The following is a 23,824-nucleotide window of genomic DNA, read 5'->3' as shown; positions in this document are numbered from 1 at the left end:
CTGCAGCCTGAGGATGGAGCAGTGGCTGGAGCTCATTAGGGGCTTCAAGCTGACAAGAGGGAAGGGGGTGTCTGCTGTTCCTGCCTGAGAGGCCCCTTGGCGGTGGACCTGGACACCAAGGTGGTAGCCTGTAGTTCACCAAAGGGGGCCTGTGATAAGTCGGTTTCCAGGCCACCCCGAGGCTTGGCGCCCCACTTTGCCTCCTCCTTTGGCTTGAGAAGACCCAGACCCCAAAGCTCATGTCAAAGTCAAAGGCCCAGAAGGGGCCCTGAGCTTCAGGGCTGGTTAGAGATCCCCACGTGGGGGAGTGAGGTGGGCGCTCCCTCCCTTTCCTGCCCACCTAGAGGGGTCTAAAACTAACCACAGCCACTCTTTTATTGAATATTCACTGGCTCTTAATATAAGGGTCCAGATAAAACACCCTCCCTCCCCAAGAAGCTTGCTAGAAAGAAACTCCTAGCATTCTGATTTGCTTAACGTACCATTTTGGCAAGTAGTAACTTCAGCGATCTAAGTTTTGAAAATAGACACCAAAACTCAAGGGTAGCGATACAAATGGACATTTCTCTGCCGGAGTTTTCCAGGAAGTTGAACAGTGAATAAAACTCTCCAGATACTAAACCTGGCTTGCAGTTGTGCCGCTTTCATTAGGAAGGACCCTGCCCTCAAAAGCTACAATCCCCTTGGGCAGATAGTCAAAAGTAACATGTCACTGGGAGATTCCTCGGAAGAGAAAGAACCAGAGAAAACAGGAGAAGGTATTACCTGTTTGGGAGTCTGCAATTCCAGATTCTGAATGGCTCCCACAGCAGGGAGTCTGAGAGATTAGTACAGACTGAGGTGACCAGGGGACTTCCGAAGGGGATAGGATCTGAGGTTTCTGTTTAAGGCAGGATTGTCTCTCAATGTCCGTTTCCCACCCCAGACGGTAAGCCCTCTGAGGGTTTCAGACCGTTCCGTTCGTCTCTGTGTCCTCAGGTTAGGGCAGTCCCTGATACACCGAAGATGCTCCAGAAATGGTCACTGGATGAATAGTAAATGGAAAGAATGAGAAAAGACACTGAGGGACAGCCAGAGAAGGACTGTAAAACAAAGACAGAGATGTGTGTCTTTGGCTCTGACTGTAAACTTGGCATGGGAGGGAGTGTATGACAAAGGGGAAGGTTGAACGAATCTCAGAGGGCACAGCTGCACAGGGCAGACCCTGGGTAAGGAGATTTGTCAGTATCCGAGGCACAGCTGGTGGGCAGGGATGCCTCCCTCGATTTTTAGTTCCCAAACTTGGGGGAGCATCAGACTCACCAACGGGGCTAATTAACACAGAATGCTGCCCTCCCCCCGCCCAAACACACACACACTATCCCAGATTCTCATTCAGTCCGTCTGGTGTGGAGGCCCAGGATGTGCATTTCCATCAAGTTTCCAGGTGATGCTGGTCTGCAGACCTCATTTTGAAAACCATGACTTCCTTTCTTCCCCATCCAGCTATTTCATATGTAAGCCTGAGAATATCTTTACTCAATTAAACTGGAGCCTAAAGGGCTTCCCTACTTGTGCCTAAGCAGGTAAGGAAAAAAAGAATGAGCAGCGTTTCTGTGATGGCAGCTGACATTAAAAAAGAAAGACTCCATGCAGAATTAAGATGTCTTCAGCTCAATTCTAATGATAAAGCTCAGCTTCTCAGACTGATATATCAGATCCCACCTGCTCACTGGGGCCTAGATTCTGCTTGCTGTGATCACAGAGTGAATGGCAGTGAGGCCTTATGCCCAATGTCCAAAGAGAAACTGGAATAGTACCTATGTGTTAAAAGGGAGCATTTCGTAGCTTTTATATTTTTTAAGGCGTTATGGGGAAAAAATGCAAACATTAAAAGAAAAACACAAGCAATCAAAAATGTTCTTTTAAACTCAATGTTTTTCAACTGTTTAAAAGCTATGCCTTGGAAAAAAATTTTAAATCACTCTCCTTTAATGTTATCTGAGCTGTCAAAATAAATGTTATGATTTTTAAATTAAGAATATTAAATCTACTTTTGTAAACCACCACTTCTGTCATCCCCACTAACAACAACAAAATCCACTGCTTTAACCTGCAGCCCTCTGTGGCCACTAGTGCTTCCTAGAGGCCCAGAGCCTGGTGGCCGCTGATTGACAGGTGCACGGAGGGGGCTGTGTGGCCCCTGCGGGCAGCATCACTGCTTGGGCTTGTGAGAGGCCCAAACTGGGAGCCCTTCTCTGCGCACCACTAGGGCTGTCTTTCTGACTCGCTGCGGGTCAAAAAAAGATGCAAAAGACTGCATTATGCTTTAACTCAATTTATCCCCCCCAGTAGTGATCACCCCAGATAGAAGGAAAACCTTCCATCTCATCCTACTCAGTATCTAAGGGAATTAATGCTACAAAAGGCATTTAAAAGAAGGTCAAAATTGATAGCTTAGTTCCAATTTCTGAAGGGAGGAAATGACTGGGGAAGGTATGACTGACCACATGATCAAAGAGGCAGCTGAGAGCGGAGGCAAGTGGCCAGGGAGGGAGTGGAAATGGCTCCCAGCTCAGCCCATCCATCCAGGCGGAGGGATGCTGGTCCACACACAGAGGTGGGGCAGACAGGGGAGATCCCAAAAGACTCACTCCAAAACACCTCAAGGCCCAATGGTTTGTACTTCGTGTACATTTTCAAAAGCTTGTTCCAATTTCCTTTTGGAGTAGTAAGTGACAACTAGAAATCCAGGGCTTTCGAGTGTAGCAGGCTTAAGTGACGTATTGTCTCAACGGTCAGTTAACGAGGCAGAACTCAGCCCTGGTGTCTTCTGTTGGGGAAGGGTAGTTACTAGTGGGGCCCTCAGCTCCCAGAGAACTGGTCTTCTACGTCCTCACCAGGGTGAAGACCCTGGTGCCTGCTTTGGGATGAGTCACTGGTCTGCACACTTATGTCTGCGTCACTAAGTTAACATCTCTCAAGTGAAAGGCTCCTAATCCAGAGGGTCCCCAATCTCCTCAACTACACCATCCTGTGTGGTCACTGGTGTGATTACTGGTCGCTGAGGAGTCCAGAAGTGCCCATGCTGACGCTAAAAATCATAAAAATGAGGCATTTATGGTAATGCCCATGATTCAGAATGATGATTTTTCCTCATGGATCTAGCCAGTTTGAAGAAAAAAGAAGCTAAGACAAGACATGTGACGAGTGTCTTCAAACAGGCTAGCAGAGGCTATTTCCTCACTCTGACATCCTGAGCCACCAAACCCAAAGTCCTGTAAGTGGAAACACGTTCTTTCAGTTTCTTTTGGGGGCCATAGAAGAAGAAAGGAGTGCCCCTGGCAAAACTACTGAGTGTGTGACAGTCTTCCAAGAGCAGAAGAGAGGCTGGCCAGAAATGCTGGTGAGACAACTTCTGAAACAGAATATTCTCATCTCTCCTCTCCTCACCCCATACACCTGCCTTACAATGCGCTCTGGATCCTCAGAAGAGGTGGTCCAAATGGAGAGCCTCTGCTCCTAACCAGGACACCTCCCACCAGCTGTGGGCGAACTCTGGGAAAAGGCTCTTCTGTCAGTCAGTCAGTCACACAGCAGCTCCCAGGAAGGAAGGAGAGGCCCCAACCCCCTTCTACGGGGAGAAACCAGGTTTGCTCAGACAACTTTCCACACTGTTAAAATATTACACCTTAAAAAACACCCAGGACTCAGAAATCTGATAACACCTATGCTTTTAACACCCCTCCTCCCCCAACTAACAACAGAACCCACCAGGAGAAAAGAAAGGCCACCCTGAAGGGACATGCTAGGTGGTGGTGCCAGCAGATCGGGGAGAGAGCTGACAGAAAGGGGGGTAAACCTGAAAGGATCTCCCAGCAGGGGTGTGCCATGTGCTGTGGCAGGTGCAGTTCCCCCAAAACCGGGGTGGTGAGCCTCCAGGAGGCGCTGTGGGTCAGCACTCCTGCAGACCCCAAAGTGATTGCCTCTGGCCTTAGGGAACGGCAGAAACACGGGCAAAATTCCAACGGGGAGGGCTTCCCTGGTGGCGCAGTGGTTGAGAATCCACTTGCCAATGCAGGGAACACGGGTTCGAGTCCTGGTCCGGGAAGATCCCACATGCCGCGGAACAACTAAGCCCGTGAGCCACAAGTACTGAAGCCCGCGCGCCTAGAGCCCGTGCTCCGCAACAAGAGAAGCCACCGCAATGAGAAGCCCGCGCACCACAACCAAGAGTAGCCTCCACTCGCCGCAACTACAGCAACGAAGACCCAACGCAGCCAAAGATAAGTAAAATAAAATAAACAAACAAAAAAATTCCAACAGGGAGAAAGCCTCTGCGTGTTTACAGACAGGGTGAGGACTCCCAGAAGACAAGGGAGGGTTAGTAACTGAACACCTAAAGCTGCCCGGATCGGCGAAGCTTTTTTTTTTTTTTTTTAAACCCAAGCTCATCCAGGATGAGGTCCCTGCAGTAACATCCATGCTAATTGGTAAGTAAGACAAAGCCTTCCCTAACAAATCAGCAATGTAATTATGAAGCCAGTCACTAGATCAAGCCAGTTAGGCGCGCTCGCCGCGGCTCCGAAGCTGTAACCCGACACCACTGTTTGCCGCGGCGCCTCCCCGGGCTCTCCGGGCGGCGCGGGGGACACGGGCTCGGCCGCAGGCACTGCACGGCCGCGTAGCCGCGATCAGGTTCTGCACTTGGACCCGGGGCGCCGCGAACAATCCTCCTTGCTTTCTTGACAGCGCCTTAAAGCCTGGGAGACAAACATAAATTAAGCCAGGAAGGCAACCTCGAAGTCAATTAAAACAACAACTTTTACGGTTTGGGGATGTCTTCCTCAAGTCTACATTTTAAGAAACTCTAGCTTTCCCTCTCAGGATTTTTACACACTTCTATTAAATTGAAGACGGTTTCTGACGCTGCTGGTTTGTCATACATCATATTTTCTCTTGGAAAAAGAAAAGGACGTTTAAAAAATGTTGACAACTAATTTCATTTAGTAGGCAAATTCTGGGAGAGTGTGTTTCAAATGAATATTTCTTTGGAATAAATTACAGCCTTGTTAATAAACATCTGGAAAGAAACATGGGCTTTTTAGAATGTAACTGTTAAGTACTAGAAAATGTTTCTAATATCCTGTCTTACTGGTTCCTCCGCCAGCTGGGAATTTTAGGTTTTAAACCTAACTCTTAGGAAGCTAGGGACACCAGTCACCTCTTCCAAAGATACTGAGAATGCCAACAATTCTCTTATTTTACCTAACAATTCTGGCTAAAAGCACTGCACACCTAAAGTAAAAGATTGAGCCGAATTATACAGTTTCTAAACTTAAGTTTAACAAAAACATAACATGATACGATGCCTGGAATTTGCTTTAAAATGTTCTAGAAGAAAACGGCCGTGAAGATGAAACAAAACTGACAAAATGTTGATAACTGTCGAAGCCGGGTGATAAGCACAAGGGATGCATTGTACTCTTCTCTTTAAAGTTTGAGTGTGTTGGGAATTTTCCATAAGAAAAAGGTAAAACACACACACACACACACACACACACACACACCAATACATACTTTTAAAATTCTACAAAGTAAAAAATCAAATAAGCACGATAAACTATTTACATCCTTAGCGAGAACTATTATATTAACTTGATAGGCTATTTTACATAGAAGAAAGCTATAAATGCTCTATGTAAACAAGCACGCCCAGTACAAGTGGAGACTCCTCTTAAGCTTTGAAAGAGCATATCACATCTAACCACGAGGGGGCGCAGCAGAGCAACAGGCACTCCTGAAGTCTGGTTATTCACTGCAATTTCTAACTAGAGATCTCTCAAAGCATGCACATTTCCAAGATTGTTCCCAAATTCAGGTCTCCATAGGACACTGCTAAGCAAGCCAAGAGCCCCGCAAAGACCAAACTAAATTATTTTATGCTATGGTTCAAAATCTGGAAATACTACATGTAAAAAAGGTTGTTGTCTGTATATAAGTAACACTGACGTTTCCAAAACCATGGTTAAAAAATCCATGGAGGACTCCTGAAGTGAGAACAAACACACAACAACAAACATACAACCCGAGTGATAAGATGTGGACTGGGAGAAGCCAGCAGTTCCGAATTTCCAGTGGGGGCATCCTAAGGTGATTCTCAAGGTTAGCAGTAGGAATTTTACTAGGATAGAAAAGCCTTCAATCATCCTATTGCTTCTTAATAACAGGAAATTACCTCCACACTGAACAGAAATGGCTTCAGGCAGTTATGTGGGAAAACTTCATAAAGAATATTGGGGAGGAGCCGTTTAATCGTAAAGTGTAACTCAGGTAACCTCAAAGAGATAATGAAGCAAGCTGATTGTATGACTTGCTGGAATTCTTCCTATTCAAATTACAAGTTGAAGTTCTATGATATTGTATGTTCAATACAGTGTTCATAAGACACGAACTATTACCACCAATCCTTCCATATGAAACTTGGCAAACATGAACTATTATAATGTTATTTTTATAAATAATATATTGTTGTAGTCATTAAAATTATGACGCTAGTCCACACTAATTTGGTGTCTTTAGCATGCTGAATCTAAAGCCTCATTATCATTAAGGGAAGGAATTCTTAAGATTTTAATTTCTTTCCCTTAAGATTATGTGCCAGTAAAGGCTAGCCAGCCTCACCCCACCCCCATTCCCATGCATAATGAAAATATTTTTTTCTCCAGTACTTGTAATTGCCTGGATTGGGATTCTGGTGTCAACCCTCCTGTACCATCTTTTCTCCAAAGATACCTTGTTTTTCCTCTCACACTAGAGACCCTTCATAAACAAGGTCAGGGGGAAAAAGCTTAGGGTAGAAACCCAATGCTTTGCCAAAAGTATGTGGCAGTGTTTTGGTTTTTTGTTCTTGTTGTTTTAAAGAGCGCTCTCAGATACATAAAACAGTCATACTAAAACAGGTAAATATAATTTTCTAGAACAAATCTGTGAAAAATAAAATTGCATCTTAATTAAAACAAAAGATTACCATCTAGGTTTTGTTAGCCAACTAACTTGCCACTGAATAAAACTAACAAAAACGAAGTATGGTACATCGGGAAGTGTTTTTATGAAAGTGTTCCTTACAGGTTATTATTAGTTTTTAATCTTCTTTGTTTTCAAATTGGGAATACTTTATTACTGTGAAAAATCACTTAAAAGAAGACATGCTTTATATTCCTCACAAATACAGAACATATTTCTTTTAACTTTCACATGCAATCTAAAGAGGAAAACCAGATAAATATTCTTTATTTACTTATTTACTCACTGAGTAAATCTAAACACTGTACTGTATGGTCTAAATCTGGATTCCTTAAAAGAAAACGATCACATTTTTACAATATGACATATGGGTATAAAAATTTAAGGTACATGATAAAAGACATATACTTAAGAGATGCATAAAGGGGAGGAGATAACTATTCTACTATGTAAATATCTGTTTCATATAAGCAACGTACATATTCAGAATGTTTACTTTAGTTAATTCTAAGAACTAGGCAGGCTCCTAGTTAAGGTTTTACAAAGACAATTTAAACTTTATATCATATACTTGAATAATTCACAAAGTAGAAAAAGGAAATGAGGATACAAACTATGCTTGAGGGCAGTGAATGATACTTAGTAAAGATGGCAGCCATTCAGTTTTAAAAATAATTATTTTGGGGCTATTTTGAGATAAAAGGTATTTCTTCCCAAGGACTTCTGGGTATTGATAATTAATGACCCACAGAACTTCATTTACACAAAGTCATTTAGTCAAATACAATAAAATTAATCAGAGCACCACACTGAACGTAATAAATATTTATTTTCTAAGGAAACTACCTGTCAGAACTTCAACTTCTATGATCTTCAAGGACCTTTAAGGAGACCTGCCTCCAACCCACCCCACTGCCACCCCTGAACATCCTGCCTATCTTTAGGGGCTTCAGAAGCAAGAAGGCAGGTGTCACTTGAGGAATCCACGCTATGAATTTGTTAACCAGCTACTGTTAGACAGCTAACAACCAACACCAGGTAAAGTCTATTTTATTTTATATTTCCGGCCATAATAAAAATATTTTTAAAAGCAGTCTGCTTAAAAAACTGTTCAGAAAAGACCATCACCAGGTTTGTGACAAGCACAGAGGCAACGCAAAAATTTCTTCATCAGCTACGGACCACGCATGGTGCTCAAATTCCTCCGCCAGTTGGGTTTTCTACGACAGCAGAGAAGACAGAGAAGTACACACATACATGGAGATTCCCTCCTCAAAGAGAGAAAGAAATCTGAAAAGCAAATCTGTATCATGTATTATTGTAAAATGGGTAACCACTAAGGGAGGATCAGATTAAAACAGTCACCACCTCGTTATCTCATTGGTGTGGCTAGAATTTTATGCAAACCTGTTCTGGTGCAGAGATGACCTTGGGACTTTCAGATTCCCAGAGTTTAACTCAACACTTCTAAACACCAGGGTGGGGTACTCCAGCAGGCCTGCCTGAAGCCCGGGAGCTGCGGCTGGCGTGGAATGATAAGCAGTCAGCCAGGAGAGCAGAGCAAGGGGCTAAAGGTTGATTTGCAGCAAGTAACGCTTCATTATTTAATTTTCTTACCATGGCATGATCAAGTAATACTTTTTACTTTTGTTCAACAGGTTCACACAGACAGCTAGAAACACGAGTGAATGAGTGTGTGTGTGTGTCCTGAAGAGCCAGAATTCCTTCCCCTTCACTATTCTACATGAAACTCCTTAGAAGCACAAAAATGCCTGGTTTAGCGTCTTGCTTTCATTTAACCACCTATGAAGGTTTTTAAAGGAAAAAAAGCTTAGAATTAAATAGCAACTCTGCAAAGCTACAGGTTTTTGCAAAGGGACAGAAAGATAGTAATTCAGACATGAATTCGTTTTAAGAGCTGAGGTTTGCTGCTACCTGGAGTTACTGGAGAAACAAAGCTGCCTTTGGGCACCTAAAACTAGTCAGACCTGCTGTAGCAGCTGCACGGTCGGCTCCAGAGCTGTCCTCCACTCTTCTCCCTCCGGCCCCCACCCCGCGCATCCGCATTGCTCACTCCACTCGGGGCGGCGCCGAACGGGCACACTCAGCCCTCCTCTGCCGTCCCTGCTCAGGGGCAGGGCCAGCTCTGGACACACGGCGTGCAAGTGTAAGAGGAGGCCAGACAAGAGAGCAGATGCTGACTCCATTCTGAACTGAAAGCTGCAGTTGGTGCGGAATACAGCTTCTGTGTTCCCAGGTTGCTAAGATAGATACATCAAATTGTGGGGCTTGCTTCAGTGAATCCTGGCAGGGATTCCCAATTAAGTTGAGAGGAGGGACGGGAGATCTTGAGAGGAGACGAAGGAGGCTTTCCAGCTTCAGCAGCCCTCAGACCACAAAGACAGCAGAATTTCCTTCCAAAAGGGAGTTCTCATTGTCTCTATGTGGTGCTTGTTTAAATGATAAGCATCTGTTATGTCCTATTAGGAATCATATGTTTTCAAAGATATTGCCATGTTTTTATTTTGAAATTTTTATTTGTATTTCAAAGAAAATTTTTAGACAGCCAAGCATGGTTTTGTTTGTCTCATGATCTTCAAGGAAAAACAAAACAAAACAAAACAAGGCATCTATTTATTACCCAGAATAGGAATGTCGTCTTATTGGCCTGACATATGCCATTCACAGATTCATACAAAGAATGAACTGCCACACAGTGCTCATGGAGAAAGACGCTGCTCCACACAATGAGTGATGGGCGCTCCGGGGGACAGGGCTGCTCACAGGGTTTCCCAGCATCTGCACGGAGGGCACAAGTTTGCCTTTAACACCAACCGCACTAGCCACTGGAGACAATAATTTCGTTTAAAAGATACGCTAACTTTGGTTAGTTGCTCTTTCCTTCAAGAATATTGAAACTAAATTAAACATCCACCCATTTCTTAAGCAGGAGTCCTAGCTTGGGGGTTTCAGTCAACTGTTTAAGGAATAATTATTAAGTCAGTAGAAAATATATGATATGTGCATATGCAGTGGCCACTGCATTTTTAGATGTTCGTGTTCTGCTGGTCAGTGTTGATTAATGGAAAGACCTATGAAAGTAGCTGTTACCCTTATTTCAAGGCCATTTTCACTTAAAAAATGGAGCTTGCCCTCTGGTGCCTTGAGCATACACCTGATCTTTGCACTCAGCAATCAGAGACACCTCTCTCTCGTCTCTCTGCCCCCTCTCCCTCTCTCCTTTGGCAAGAAACTACTGCAACTACAGCTATCTCCTATAGGATAGGCCGTAATAGTAAATATGAAATTTCTATAGCAACAAAATTTTAAGAAGTTCTACAAGTGAATTAAAGTTCACACTCCTAAATGCCATATTTATCTATACATTTTAAAAATCTCTGTTGTAATATTGACAAAGTCGTCTTGTTTTTTATTGATATAAACAAAATATAAAATAAAGCTGCGTGCTTTTACTAGTGTTCTCTAACAAGGAACCACAGCAAAAGAAACCTCTAAGGGTTTCTGTTGTAACTTTTAACTTTCTTAAATAGCTAAAGTGTAAAATATTTTGACCAAAGACAAACTTTTAGTATAATCTGCTACTGATAATTTGAAGTATGCTTTTATTTTTATTTATTATTTTCTGTCAGTTTAATTTTTGACAGAAAAAAATCTTTATGTATTTGTATGTCTGTATATATGTATGTATCTTCAACCTCCCCTTATATGTTTTTTATCTGTTTTGTGTGTGTGCGCCTTTCTAAGTAGCATTGTAACTTTTATTCTGTCATTGGAACACTGTTTAAAATAGCATATGCCAAAAGCTATCAGCTGCTACACAAATTTGAGTTTTAAAATATCAAAATATATACTAAGTATCTCACTATTAATAATTCAGTGCATGGCAACTGGGTAAAATTTACATTTCAGCTTCTCAATTAAATAAAAAAGCTTTCGAGGGGACAATTCAGCAAATAGAAGTCTAAAGGTTTTCTAAATCTGAGTTAATATCCCTTTCTAGTTTTTTTAAGGGAAACAGGCCGGAGCAGCTGTTACCTAAGAAGCTGTGACACTCGCCTGACAATAAAACTGTTCCTAGGACACTCGTGTCGTACACTTGGTTGGTATTATAAAATGTGCGTCTTCTCTCCCACCTATTGTAAAAACACAAGGAACAGAGCTGAATGTTTAAGAAAAAGAAAGGCTGTCAAATCCATTTCAGAAGAGTTCTCACCTGACAGCAACATGGTTATGTACATTTTAATTAGGGGAGAGGAAGAAATAAAAATTATGTTAAAGGGCTCCAAACTTGATGAACAACATAGACAACTTTACATTAACATATGATATTTCCAAGTAAATCAATAAAGCTAAAGGAAAGTTTCTAACATTTATCTCTCTTTTTGTCATTTTTCCACGAAGAAATTGCTAAAATGAACAGGAAAGCGGAGATGCATGAACGAGCTCTTCTTGCTCGTGCCAGAAGCAGGGATCTTAGGATGGGTATTTTCATCCTCAGAGCACACCCTACGACACTCAAATCAGAATAGACGGCTATAAAAAGGGGGAGGACTGGGAGGAACTCTAGGGGTGAGATACGCCTTCTGAGTAGCTGAACAACCACACCCCCCCCCATCAGCAAAACAACCCAGAGGCAATCAGGTGGACTGTCCTCCAGGGGTTGAGTGCAGCCAAGAGCCCACTTCACTCTTGTCAGAGACTAGTCCCTAATTATAAAAGGCTACTTTGAACACTTAAGGCCTCAGGGATCCTATTGGCTACTATAACTTCTAGGCTCTTTACACACATTATGGACATTTCTTAACATATATTGGGAAATCAAACAGTATATTTCATGAACAAAGCTTGAAAACATATACTGTCTTCCTTAAGACCAAATGAGGCTGCCCAACTTGATTAAAATTAAAACCAGTATAGTCTGAGGCTGGATGTCTCGCCCTGCTGATTGTCCTTCCCCACTCAGTGCCTGTAAAAACTTCCTTTCCACCTCCTGAAACATCCTGAAATTAACCAGCTTGAAAGCAAAAAGTTATTCTAAAACAAATTATATCTAATCTTTTTGAGAAATTTAAGGATAAACACAGAACTCTAATCTCAATCTATTACTATTACTTCTGCTAAAAGTAAGATAACTCATGGCCAAGGGGGAAAAAAACCAATTTATGATCTTTCTCTCGATGCAGTGGCCCTCTGACGGCACCCTGTCTTAATGGTACAAAGTCCAGGGCTTGGGACAGCTGGCTCCCCTCAGCCCCCTCCCTTTCAGTCATAGGCGGTCACGACCAAGATGACTTGTAGATTTCTAACTTAAAAACCAATGAGACATCAAGTTTAACATACATACACATTCAAAATCAATTCACTTGGGCACGGGCGAAAAGAGGGTGGAGAGGTACGTTTTTAAGCTAAAACACAGGGAAACTAACAGAAACACACTAAAGCAAGTTGGATGCAAACCCGGCCACAGAACTCAAAAGTGAAGCAGCCTTCGCGCCAGCAATACGAGCCTTAAAAAAAAAAAAGTCTCGCACGTTCACAACAACACAACCGCCACAACACGCACACATATCCCAGCTGTAAAAGCGACAGCTCCAAGCTCCCTCCGCCCCACCGCTGGGTTCTGGTTAGCTCCCGACCCCCTCCTGACCCCGGTCCGTGACTGCCCGTCCCCTGCCCTTCCCCCAGCAGATCTGCCCGCGAACGCTGGGGGTCCCCGGCGCTGGCCCCGGGGGTCCAAGGGAGCGGGGCAGGGAAGTAGCCGGAGGGAGCGCTCCTCCCGGTACCTGCTCCAGCCCAGGTCCCTCCCGCCGAGGCGCCCGCGACCCTCGCGGCCGCCCGGGCCCCTCCTCCGCCCTCCCGGCTCAGCCGGCCCTGGCGAGGTCCCAACGCCGCCCCCACCCACCGGGAGCCCAGCGCATCCAAGAATCCCCTCCAACCCGGCGCCGGGAGAACTTACCACATGCAGCTCCACCTGGGAACTAACACATCAGGAGGGGTTTCTGCCCACTCCTCAAGCTACTCCCGCTCCATGCGGAATCCCCCGCTCCGGGGGCCCAAGGGTGGCTCCGAGGAGCGGGCTGGAGGCGAGACCGAAGCTAAGACTCCGCCGTCCTCTGCCTGCGCGCTCGGAGCATTATACAATGGTGGAGGAGGAGGCGGCGGCGGCGGCAGGCAGCGGAGGAGGAAGCGGGAGGCGGGCGGAGGGGGCGCCCTGACCGAGCTAGCGGCAGCTAGTGCTCCAGCACTCGCTGTGCAGGAGTGACGTGCGTCCAGCGAGCCTCCCGCGAGCTCCGGGCCCTGGGCTCAGCAGGCCCCGCCCCTCGGCCCGCCCCGCCCCTCGGCCACCAGGCCCCGCCTCTTGCCGGGCCCCGCCCCCTCCCCCGGAGGTCCCGGGAGGCGCGATAAATGCCTAGCGGGGCCCCGGCCGCCCCAGGAGCAGGAAGGGGCAGGCGGAGCACGCGAGACGCCGGGTGGCAGCGCCGCCCACGGCTCCCTTCCCAGCCGGGGCGTCCTTGATTTTCTCTTAAGGGAAGGCTTAAGGAGCAGGGGAGAAGAAAAGAGACACTCCGGCCAGGGGACCACAACTAACCACCAAGAATCCCCTCACACCACTCATGCAAATGACGGAGCCGCTAGTGACAAAGGCGGCGGCGAGAGCCGCGCGCGCACAGCCCGCTGAGTCGCGCGACCGCAAATATGACAAGCATCTGAGCTATTCTGCAACTTGGGGCCGGTTAGCCGGGCAGGCAGGGTCCCGGGGGGATATGGGGGGAGAGAAAATCAGACCCCAAGGCGCGGCGTTTACGCTGCCAGCGGAGCTTTCGAGACAGGCGTTCCCGGAGGGCGGGGGCGGCGCTCCGGCAGCTGAGACCCTCTCCGATGCCCCAGTCTCAGGACGCACGAGTGGCCCGCAGAGACGTCCGAATGACAGGATGGGTGGGGGCTCCAGCTGGAGCTGGGGACAGAAAATTCCCTTTGCGTGCAGTGGCCTCAGCCCAACACTTGAAATGGGTCACCAAGTCAACAGTACCTTCGGAACAGGACGGAACCGAGTTGCATCCTTCGTGGCAGGCCGTGGCCGTGGTGCAGACCCGGCAGCCGGCCGCCTACCCTGGCAGAGCCCACGCAGGTAGGCAAGCCAGGCTTGGATACGCAGGGGATACCAAGGCGCAGTTTCACATTGCTAGCCTTTTCTCTCTCCTTTCTTGAACTACTCACATTTAGCAGGTAAATTTATACTAGTTGGGAGAGGTTGTGCGTATGGTAAGAATTTTAAAGCCCTAGGAAAGGAGAGCTCCCCTAGAAAATTAATGATTATTTTAAAAATTACATGCGCGTTCACTGTAAAGATGTTACAAAAAGTAATTCAGGCACCTTAAAACTTTGGCCGCCACCCCAATCAATATCGTCTCGGATCTCTTTGGAGCGTAATAGTCCACTATACTAGTTATGTTTAAGGATAATAAAGCTTTAAGACCTAACACAAAGGTGATTATAGGGCTTCCCTGGTGGCTCAGTGGTTGAGGGTCTGCCTGCCGATGTAGGGGACACGGATTCGTGCCCCAGTCCGGGACGATCCCAAATGCCGTGGAGCGGCTGGGCCCGTGAGCCATGGCCGCTGAGCCTGCTCGTCCGGAGCCTGTGAGAGGCCCACGTGAGAGGCCCGCGTACCGAACAAAAAAAAAAAGGTGATTATAAGTCGTTAACATCAAGACAAGTTTACATCTATTGGAACTGTTCAGTAATGATTTGTTATCAATCAAATCGACGATCTTATTGAAATTAAACCTGGGCTAAAATGTTGGTAGACGGAACAATGTTTCTTGTTTTATCTTTCAAGGGAATGAAAAAGGTTTTTACTGGCCCCTCAGTATAATTAAAAGGTTACACAGATTTTTCTTTAAGTATAACCAATGCCAGAAGCTGATTATTTGTGGATATCTTTGGAAAGTTGCATTACAGTGGCATTCCAAATTACACATGGTGGAAGTAGTGCTCAGGGTCCTCAGCAAGTCCTGTTCAGTTTGTGCCTGGGTGGCATAATATTCAAACATTTTGCCATGAAGCCAAGATATTTTTCATTTCTAGAGTTCTGCCTTTCAGAGAGGACACTACCTACCAACAGTTTCCTAACAACCCACTCACTTATACTTTCAGTGCTCAGTTTAAGGAGAAGCCATTGAAATGGAAGCTGCAGTAATCTCTTCCTGTGATATCTCTGTAGCAGAGGCCAGAGGCTCTGTTGAAATTAAAATAAATTGAAACTGTTATTCATGAATTGAAGTGAGCAGCAAGTTAGACTTGCACAATTTTTGTGACGCTTGGATATTTTCTAGCAAATGAATTACCAAAAGAACTAAGATCAAAGAGACAATTTTTAAGTCTTCAGAGTGGACACTTGATTCTGCTAAAGTACTGTATTCTGTGTGCGCTCAGTAAAGGTTTGAGTTCTTAGGAAAGCAATCTAAGTTATGGGGGAAAATGTTTTTCACCTTTCCACACTTTTGAAGGTAAATGTCTTATCAGTGCACATGTTATATATAAGTCCCACTTCCCCCCCTTCTAGATTCTGGCATCTTGTACCAAGAAGTCAAAGGATGAAGTGGCAGCTTCAACAGCTGCTGATGTAGTCCCACACCAGGTGGTTCATGGCCCCCTCCCCTGGGGCCAAGTCCCCCACAGGCCAGCAGAGCAATTTCTGCCTGGTCCTGGGAATCCAACACCATGAGGCTAAGGAAAGGCCCTCCTTGAGCTTTTGAAGTCAACTCCCTTCAGTATGCATGATTAAAAAAAAAAAAAAGTATGTGTGTATATACACACACACACACATATATATATACATACATATATATATATACACACACTCATACATCCATATATATATATATAGTTTATTCCTAGCAAATGAACAAGAAGTGCTTAGTGAACACATAAGTGTGGTTTTCACACTTTCACTCTCTGGAACATTTAAAAGTCCATTTACAATAATCCTACCCTCAGGATTTAGAGTTAGGAGCTTCTCCCTCTCACTTTCACATACAAGAAATTAGGCCAGTCATCCACATTTAACTATCAGGAACATACCTGTTTAGGGAGAAAAGAAATATTGCTTTTGTAAGTATAGAACTGTGATGGTAATTTTTAAAAATACTCAAGAGTTTAATTTCAGAGCGGTACTTCTCAACACTGCTTTGTAGTTCTGGGTACTAGTTTGCACTTCACTGCTTCTCTTGAAAGTTTCTGTGCCCTCACATCTTGCAAACAACCAGACTACTGCACTAACTGAAGGCCACTTTTAGCACTTAATTAGTATGCACCAAAGAACTGACACAAGGACAAGCTGTCTACATAAACTGAGAAAGACTTTAGGACAGTTTTCAAGCTCATTCTTTCTCCTTTATTACATTTTACCTTTTAAGTTCCACATGAAATACTGGTAATAATCATCCATCTATATACCTTGGAAATATTGGTCTTATGCCCCTACCCCCTCAATAAATGTTTCAGTTATTAAACACATTATATACAGCCAGCTGGGCTAAATAATCTTTTCGTGGAAAATGCAGAGATCCTAACTGAATGTGGACTTCCCATTCACTGATCACTGAAATCTATTAATAAATCTTCAAAATAAAGTCTGGACGTCTCACATCACCTAACTGATTATCAAAGAGTTGATACAGGATATGATGATTTGTTAAACTAAACACTCTCACAAAGATGGCATGGACAGGTTCAGTACTTTTCAGCCACTAGCAAGTTAAAACTTCACGGTACCAAAGGAGCCAGTTAACTTCTCTACTACTGCAGATTCTTCTCCATCTCTTTGCCCTACGTGTGTCAGGTTTTTTCCTGCCTCTCCCTGAAGTCACGCTTCACAAGAAGAGAGCTTCAACTCCGGTGAGGGGCTGCTCTTGCAAAGCTTCCCTCCTTGTTATTGGACTGCTTTGCAATGACTGCCCCTTATGTTCTGGGAGAGGGTCATTTTTCTGTCAGCAATACATGCCTTTTTCTCTCTTAAATATCTGCTAGTATTTAAATCCTAATTTGCAAGAAAATCTTAATGATAATATTGGAAGAAAATGCTCTTAAAACCATTTTCTTTTTTCCGGCATTTTTGATTAGTCCCTTCTAACCATTTCTAGAGGAGATGGCATCTGTTGAGCATGAGCTTCCTCCCTACTTCATTTGCCACTATTCTCCGGTAAAATCCTCAGATAAATGGTGAGGTCCACTGCAGAGCGGCCCTCCTTAGAGACTCCAGCTCTTGCTTTCATCCTCTCTCAGCTGGAAAGCGAAGGCCTTGCCTGGTGACAACTCCAGTGCTCCCTTCCTGCCAGATGCCACTCCGCCAAGACTTGGTGGGTGTTTCTCAGAAACCTCTCTCCTTGTCCCCAGTTCCCCACAGGGCACTCCTCTCCTGGTGGCCTCTGCAGGTTGACCCTGTACTTCCTGTCTATAAACCATTCTCCCTTCTTGAGCAGTTCACACCCTTCTCAAGGTACTCAGCACTCCGGGCTCCCCTAGAAAACTTCAATGAATGTTAGAAATCATGCAGCCTCCAGACCATCCTTGTCCCTGGGAACCAGCTTGGTGAGAGGAAGAGTCCTGGAGTAGGGGTTTGAAGATCTTGTACAAATAAATCTCTTAGCTATGATTAATCATTGACTTTTTAGTTTCTTAATCTGCTATGTCACAGATTTAGGATAAGCACTGGTTCCGGTGAAAAGAACACAGGTGGTTGGTCAGAAGATCTTGGGTCTAGTTCCTCAGCCAGTCAGCAGTGAAGCTGAATCAGGGCCTTGACATCATGGGGCCCGCATCCACACCCCACAAAATGAGGCACTAGGGCTCAGGGGTTTCTGTAGCCCCTTCCCAGAACTAAGAGTCTATGAAAAGGTGACTACAATGGGGACTGCCTTCACGGAGGAGTTTAGAAGAATATAAAACCAACTTCACATCCTATTTTCTGTGATACACATTCTCATATCTATTGTAGAAACGATCTAAGATTGTGTACCTTTAAATCACCTGTGAGTAAAGAGGTCATTTAAGAGAAGTATGGTGATTTCGGGAATGTAAATAACGTATTTAAACCACTTTTTGAAGTCTCAGCTGTAGAAATTCTACTTTGAGGAGTTAAAAAAAGTCAAAGCTTTAATGTGTATAGATGCCCAGGAAATACCTCTAAGTTCAGGCTATGAAGTATCATTAAAAATAAACATGTGGACAGAGAACACAGTTTAAATGGAAATAGCGCATACAACAAAAAATGAATCAGCTCTTTGCCACTGTGAATTTTTATTGGTTTTCGGAGGAGATGTAACACTTAGGTAAGACTTTATCTTTTCTTTTAGTCACCAACACAGAACTGTTCTTTAAAGACCTGTTGCCAGAATAAACAAGACTTTTTCAAAATTATCCAACTGTCCAATAATACTTGCTTTAAATTGAAAAATATGTATTTTTCAATTAAAAAAATTTTATATTTAAAATTTCAGAAATGCAGAGTGAAAGTCAAGTAGGAAGAAACTAAGGCAAACATCTCAGATAAACACCAATGCTATATTAGATACACTTGTGTAACTAGTCAATTGTTTTCCTAAACATGTTCTAAATATTGAACAAAAGATTTTATCTTGCTGAGTAATATTTGTTTCAAAACTGCTTTCTTAGAGAAGTCTTGTTTGAGGTATATGAAACTCCTTAAATGGGCAATCATCAGAGAAACTGGCTTTTAAGGAGAAAATAATAGTGTGAATGAGCTATATGTAACTTCCCTTTTTAAAAACAGAAGTTGAATCTGTAACACCAAATTTAGAAAGGAGAGTGGATGGCAGCAAATACCACGAGAATATCATCTATAGCATAGACGCCCACTGCCGTTCTGTTCTGTTACAAATAAATGTACACTCTACAAACTCGAGTTTGCTCAAACAATGCATGTATTTAATTGTCCCTAAAGATGATTACTTTCAAAGAAAACATACATATGAGTCACATCAAATTTAAAAGACTCATTTAAAAAGTGCCAGATTCCCTGACTTTGACTACAGTGATTCATTTGGCCTCATTACACAGAGGACAACATAGTCCATACTGGGACGGCTGATAAATAGCTTTTGTGGGAGTAGTATTGGTAATTTCAACACCATTTATATTTCCTTTTACTTTCCTTTAAGTTATTAAAGCCCAAATTATAGGGCTTCCCTGGTGGCACAGTGGTTGACAGTCCGCCTGCCGATGCAGGGGACACAGGTTCGACCCAAAAAAAAAAAAAAAAAAAAAAAAAAAAGTCCAAATTATAAAGGTTGAAAAGAATTTTAATGAATCAGACATTCATTTTTAATCGATCCTGATTTGTTATCACTTTAGAACTGTTAGACATGCTCTTAGTTTTAGTGATGAAAAAAAATAACAGCTATAAAGATAAAGACTCCAGAATTACTATTTTCACATTATAGCCAAAAATGAAAAGTGAGAAAATAGAAACCTTTCCAAAAGTTCATCAGATGAAAAGAACAGAATTAATGGGGAGATACACCATTTAGGGACAAGAATACTTAATACTATATAAATATCAATTCTCCCCACAACTCATCAGTAAATTAAATATGATTCCAACTCAAATCCCAATGCTCCCCTCTCCCCACCCATGGAACTTTAAAAGCAAATCCAGAAATCATCTGGAATAGCAAAGGGCAAAAGATAGCTGTAGTAAGTTTAAAGAACAAGATGGGAGATGTGTCCCATCAGATATCAAGGTTTATTATAAAGCTCTAGTAATTAAAACAGACTGGTGCTGGCAAGGGATATATAGATCAGCAGAATAGAATCGAGTGTGCAGAAACAGACCCACACATATACGGAAGCATAAAATATGACAGAGGTGAGGTTACAGATCAGTGGGAAAGAATAGGCTATTCAATAAATGACTAAAGGTCACCCGGTTACCTGCATGGAAAAATAAAATTAAATGAGGTACCTGACATTTTTAGAAAAAATACATTTCAGGTGGACTAACATCTAAATATGTGAAACAAAACATTAAAACTTTTAGGAGAGAATATAGGAAAATATGTTTATAGGCTCAGGATAAGGAATGTGTGATTTCTGTCTGTCTCCTAAGGTTCATTCTCTACTTGCCTCTGCTTTGCCCCGTACCTTGAAATGTTGACCCCTATGGACTAAGCTTCTTTGCCAACTAGCTTCCAGCTGGATTCTTCAACAGGAAGGCACCAGAAAGAGACCAGTGGGTCAGAGCGGAGAGAGGCTGGGGTATTTCTTCCCTGCTCCTTCCTGCTTTGGGCCCCTGTTATAGCATCACCCATCCCTCCAAGACCACAGCTTCTGCAGGCAGCCCCTTGTCCAGGGTGCCAACTCTCACAGATTCTAGCAACACCATTTCCTCCCCTTTCCCCTTTAGACCTAAAGATAATAACAGCTTCCTACAGTTCTTGGTCTTCCATGCCTCAACCTTTGTCTCTCTGTCAAAAGTACTTTTTCATTAAGGTCTCTTTAGTTGAGTCACTTGAGTGGAATACTGTTTCCTGCCGAGACTTTGATTATTAAGAAACAAGACAGCCAATGCACAGACTATAAAGAAAAAGACCAATAACTTTGATTATATTAAAAATTAAACATCTATTAAACAAAATATACTATAAAGATAAAGGCAAGCTACAGACTGTTGAGTGATATGTGATTCATATAATCAACAAAGGATTAATATTCAGAATTAATAAAGAACTGAATCAATTTTTAAAAAGTCATATAAACCCAATAGAAAAATGGGTAAAAGAGAAAGCTCAAATATCCAACAAATACGTGAAAAGATACTCAATCTCATCAGCAATAAGAAAAATGCAAATTATAAAAGGTTAGTTCGCAGCTATCAGATTGACCATTTTGGAGATAATGTGGCATTATCGAGTGGAGTTGGAGATGCACACACCCTGCCCACATACGTGCAGTCTTTCTCAGCTAGGGTTCCATAAGAAAATAAGCCCTACAGAAAAGAATTCAAGTGACTATTTCCTCAGATCTCCCAAGGGTGGTATAAAGGTAAGAACCAGTGGTGTGCTGGTAAATGTTTAACCAACTGGCTGGCGTGTGGGTGGGGAATGGGGAAAGAAGGAAAGAAGCCCTTATTTGTAGAATTTGCTGATTTCTGTGGTGCAAATAACCCACCATGGCTGATTTCAAGCCTCCCAACTGAACTGAAGAATTAGAAAGATTGGCGTAATCTCTGGCTCTTAGGAGAAGGTATCAGTCTCCAGCTCCAGTCCAACACGTGAACCATTCTAGACAGAAGATAATTCATTACATACAATAGATGCCTTAGGGGTTTAATTCTCTGGAAGAATTCTGGATGAGAAGGGCTAAATCTAGAATCTAGAGAAACTCTTGTTTTTATTCCCCATGGAGACATAGAAGAGTGTTTATTGTAGCTTTGCTTGTAATAGCTAAAAATCAGAAACAACCTTAATGTTCATTAAGATGAGAATAAATTGATATACTTGAAAGCTATGGTGGATAAGAAGTACTAAAGATACCAAATATCAACATGGTTAAATCTCAAAAACACAATGCTGAGTAAAATAAAGCAAGCTGTAAAGTATGTACAGTATAATATCATTTATATAAAATATTTTAATACATGCAAAACAATACTATATATTGTTTACCAATACAGACGTATGCAATTATAGAATAAAAACATTACAGACAAAAAACATTCATGAAAGTGGTTGACTTTCGTAAATGGAGGAGAATACTGGAATCAGGGAGAGACACTATAAAGTTTAACTTCTTTTTAAAAACATGTAAAGCAAACAAATATGTTGTAATAAACAATTTAAATGTATTGTTTTAGATTTCATCACATTAAAAAAATACATTTTTTCCCTTTCTTCCATATGGTTCCCATGAAGTAGAACTTCGTAAGGTTTTTTCCCACAATTTCTAATATCTATTAATAAAGCATTGGGTAATATTTATATTTCATGCATTTATTTATCCCCCATTATTTCAGTAATAACTTAATTCCTTTTACTCATTTGATATATTGTCCGTCTTCTCTGTCTCTTAATAATAGACTGCAAAATTCAATGATGATGCTACCGTAACCTAAAGTTTTTAATAGGAAGCCCAGCTGACAAGGCAGGTATAAGAGAATAATTGGTTTAAAGCCAGTATTTGGGGGTATATTTCTCACCTGACTAGAAAGGATAAAAACTTCCTCACAGAATATGTAAGGCTTCCTGTTACTTCCTTAATATACCAAATAATGCATGTAGCACTGAAAAGTGAAATCTTGTTTTCTTTTGTTTTAAAAAACAATGGAAACACACTTTCCCCATGAACTATCTTTCACTTGGTGTTCAGGTGACCACTTACTGCTACACCAAATGCATTCTGCTTCTCTCTTATTTGTGTCCCTCGATACAGGGTTATAGGAATAAAGCCCACACACTCTCTTGACCTTTGGGAATGTGATGCTGTCTCAGTGCACGGGTAGTGTGACTTTTTTTCAGAGATTGTCTTGAAATAAGCCTATGTTTTCAATACACACTTTTCTTTTTGCTAGCAGGCATTCTGAAGCTAGGTGGTTCTAAATAAAGAACTCTAGTCAACAACAGGAAATAACTCCCACAGAAAAAAGGGGCAGAATACAAACTCTCACCAACTCTTGTACACAGTTCACAACGGCCTTTTGTTCCATGCACATTAAGCCTGAAATCTTTACTTTTCAGAGCATGTTTGGGCCTTTGCAGAGCAATTAAACCTTCCTTTTCCTTTCGCTGGTGTCCTTGCCTTCTCTCCGAGAAAGTTAACCTTACAACGGACTTCTTACTATGAGGTAGCAGATCAGAAAATGGAACAGTTTCTATTCTGAAACTCAACATTTTTTTCTTAATGGAGCTTCTCAAGGGGAAAAAAAAAAATCACCTCTCAGTGTAAAACTCACTTTTCCTTCTAATACATAGAATACCACGTAAACACACATATATACGTCCCAAAGGAATATGTTCATCTGAAGTGTATGTTTCTAAATCTATCAACAAAGACATAATCATATCAACCCATAAATCTAGTGATGGGTTATCAGCACTTTGCTAGTGACATTTCAGCAAATCAATGCATCTAGAAGATACATTTATGTTCTATTCAAAGGCACCCATCTTGAGTCTTTAGTGAAAAAGAGGTTTCGAGAAAAATCTAGGTCCCAAACCAAACAAATAGACATGTGAAGGATGGTTTTTAATGTCTCAGTGACTCCTACTGGGACAGAATGGTGGCATTCAACCTACAGCATAGGTACTCCAGACAAGAAAATGGGGCTGAGTAAAACAGCTTAAATATGACTGCAGACTGGTATTTCTTCCTCTCCTATACACTCAGCCTTGCCCTCTCTACTGGCTCCGTCCTGCCGTCAATAAATTACAGACTCAATGTTCTCTCTCTTCACTTATAAAACAAGAAACAATCCTACCCTGCTTCAATGTTGCTGGCTACTTCTGTCTTTACCCTTCACAGCTTTAGTCCCACATACTTCCTCTGGCTTCTGCAGAAAAACTATATTGATCACCCCCAGAAAAGAGCACCAGTGCCCCCTAAGTGCCAAGCCAATGGACATTTCTGAGTTCCTCTCATGACTGAGCCTCTCTCTCTATAGCATTTGACATTAATGACCACCTCCAACCATTTCTTTCAGTAACTCTGGCTGAACTATAGTCAGTCTCCTGGTTCCTATCTCTGTCCACATGCAGTTTCCTTGGCTGGCTCCTCTTCCTCT

At 42.7% G+C, this 23,824-nt stretch overlaps 1 protein-coding gene across 2 annotated transcripts in view; it reads right to left on the bottom strand.

Moving 5' to 3' along the window:
- The window catches only part of SERTAD2 (SERTA domain containing 2), a 112,147-nt gene that overhangs the window by 8,799 nt on the left and 79,524 nt on the right, over nt 1–23,824 (bottom strand). The window contains exon 1 of one of the 2 annotated variants that reach the window (XM_024752981.1): nt 12,983–13,216. The exons of the other annotated variant lie outside the window; for it this stretch is intronic. The gene's annotated coding sequence lies outside the window, so the exon portion shown is untranslated. Of the gene's footprint in view, nt 1–12,982; nt 13,217–23,824 lie in introns of those variants that run through there. 2 annotated transcript variants of the gene reach the window in all.

The sequence above is a fragment of the Neophocaena asiaeorientalis genome, unplaced genomic scaffold, assembly GCF_003031525.2.
Source record: "Neophocaena asiaeorientalis asiaeorientalis breed wild unplaced genomic scaffold, Neophocaena_asiaeorientalis_V1.1 scaffold100, whole genome shotgun sequence".
Classification (NCBI taxonomy): Eukaryota; Metazoa; Chordata; class Mammalia; order Artiodactyla; family Phocoenidae; genus Neophocaena; species Neophocaena asiaeorientalis.
This window is presented reverse-complemented; position numbering and strand designations above follow the sequence as displayed.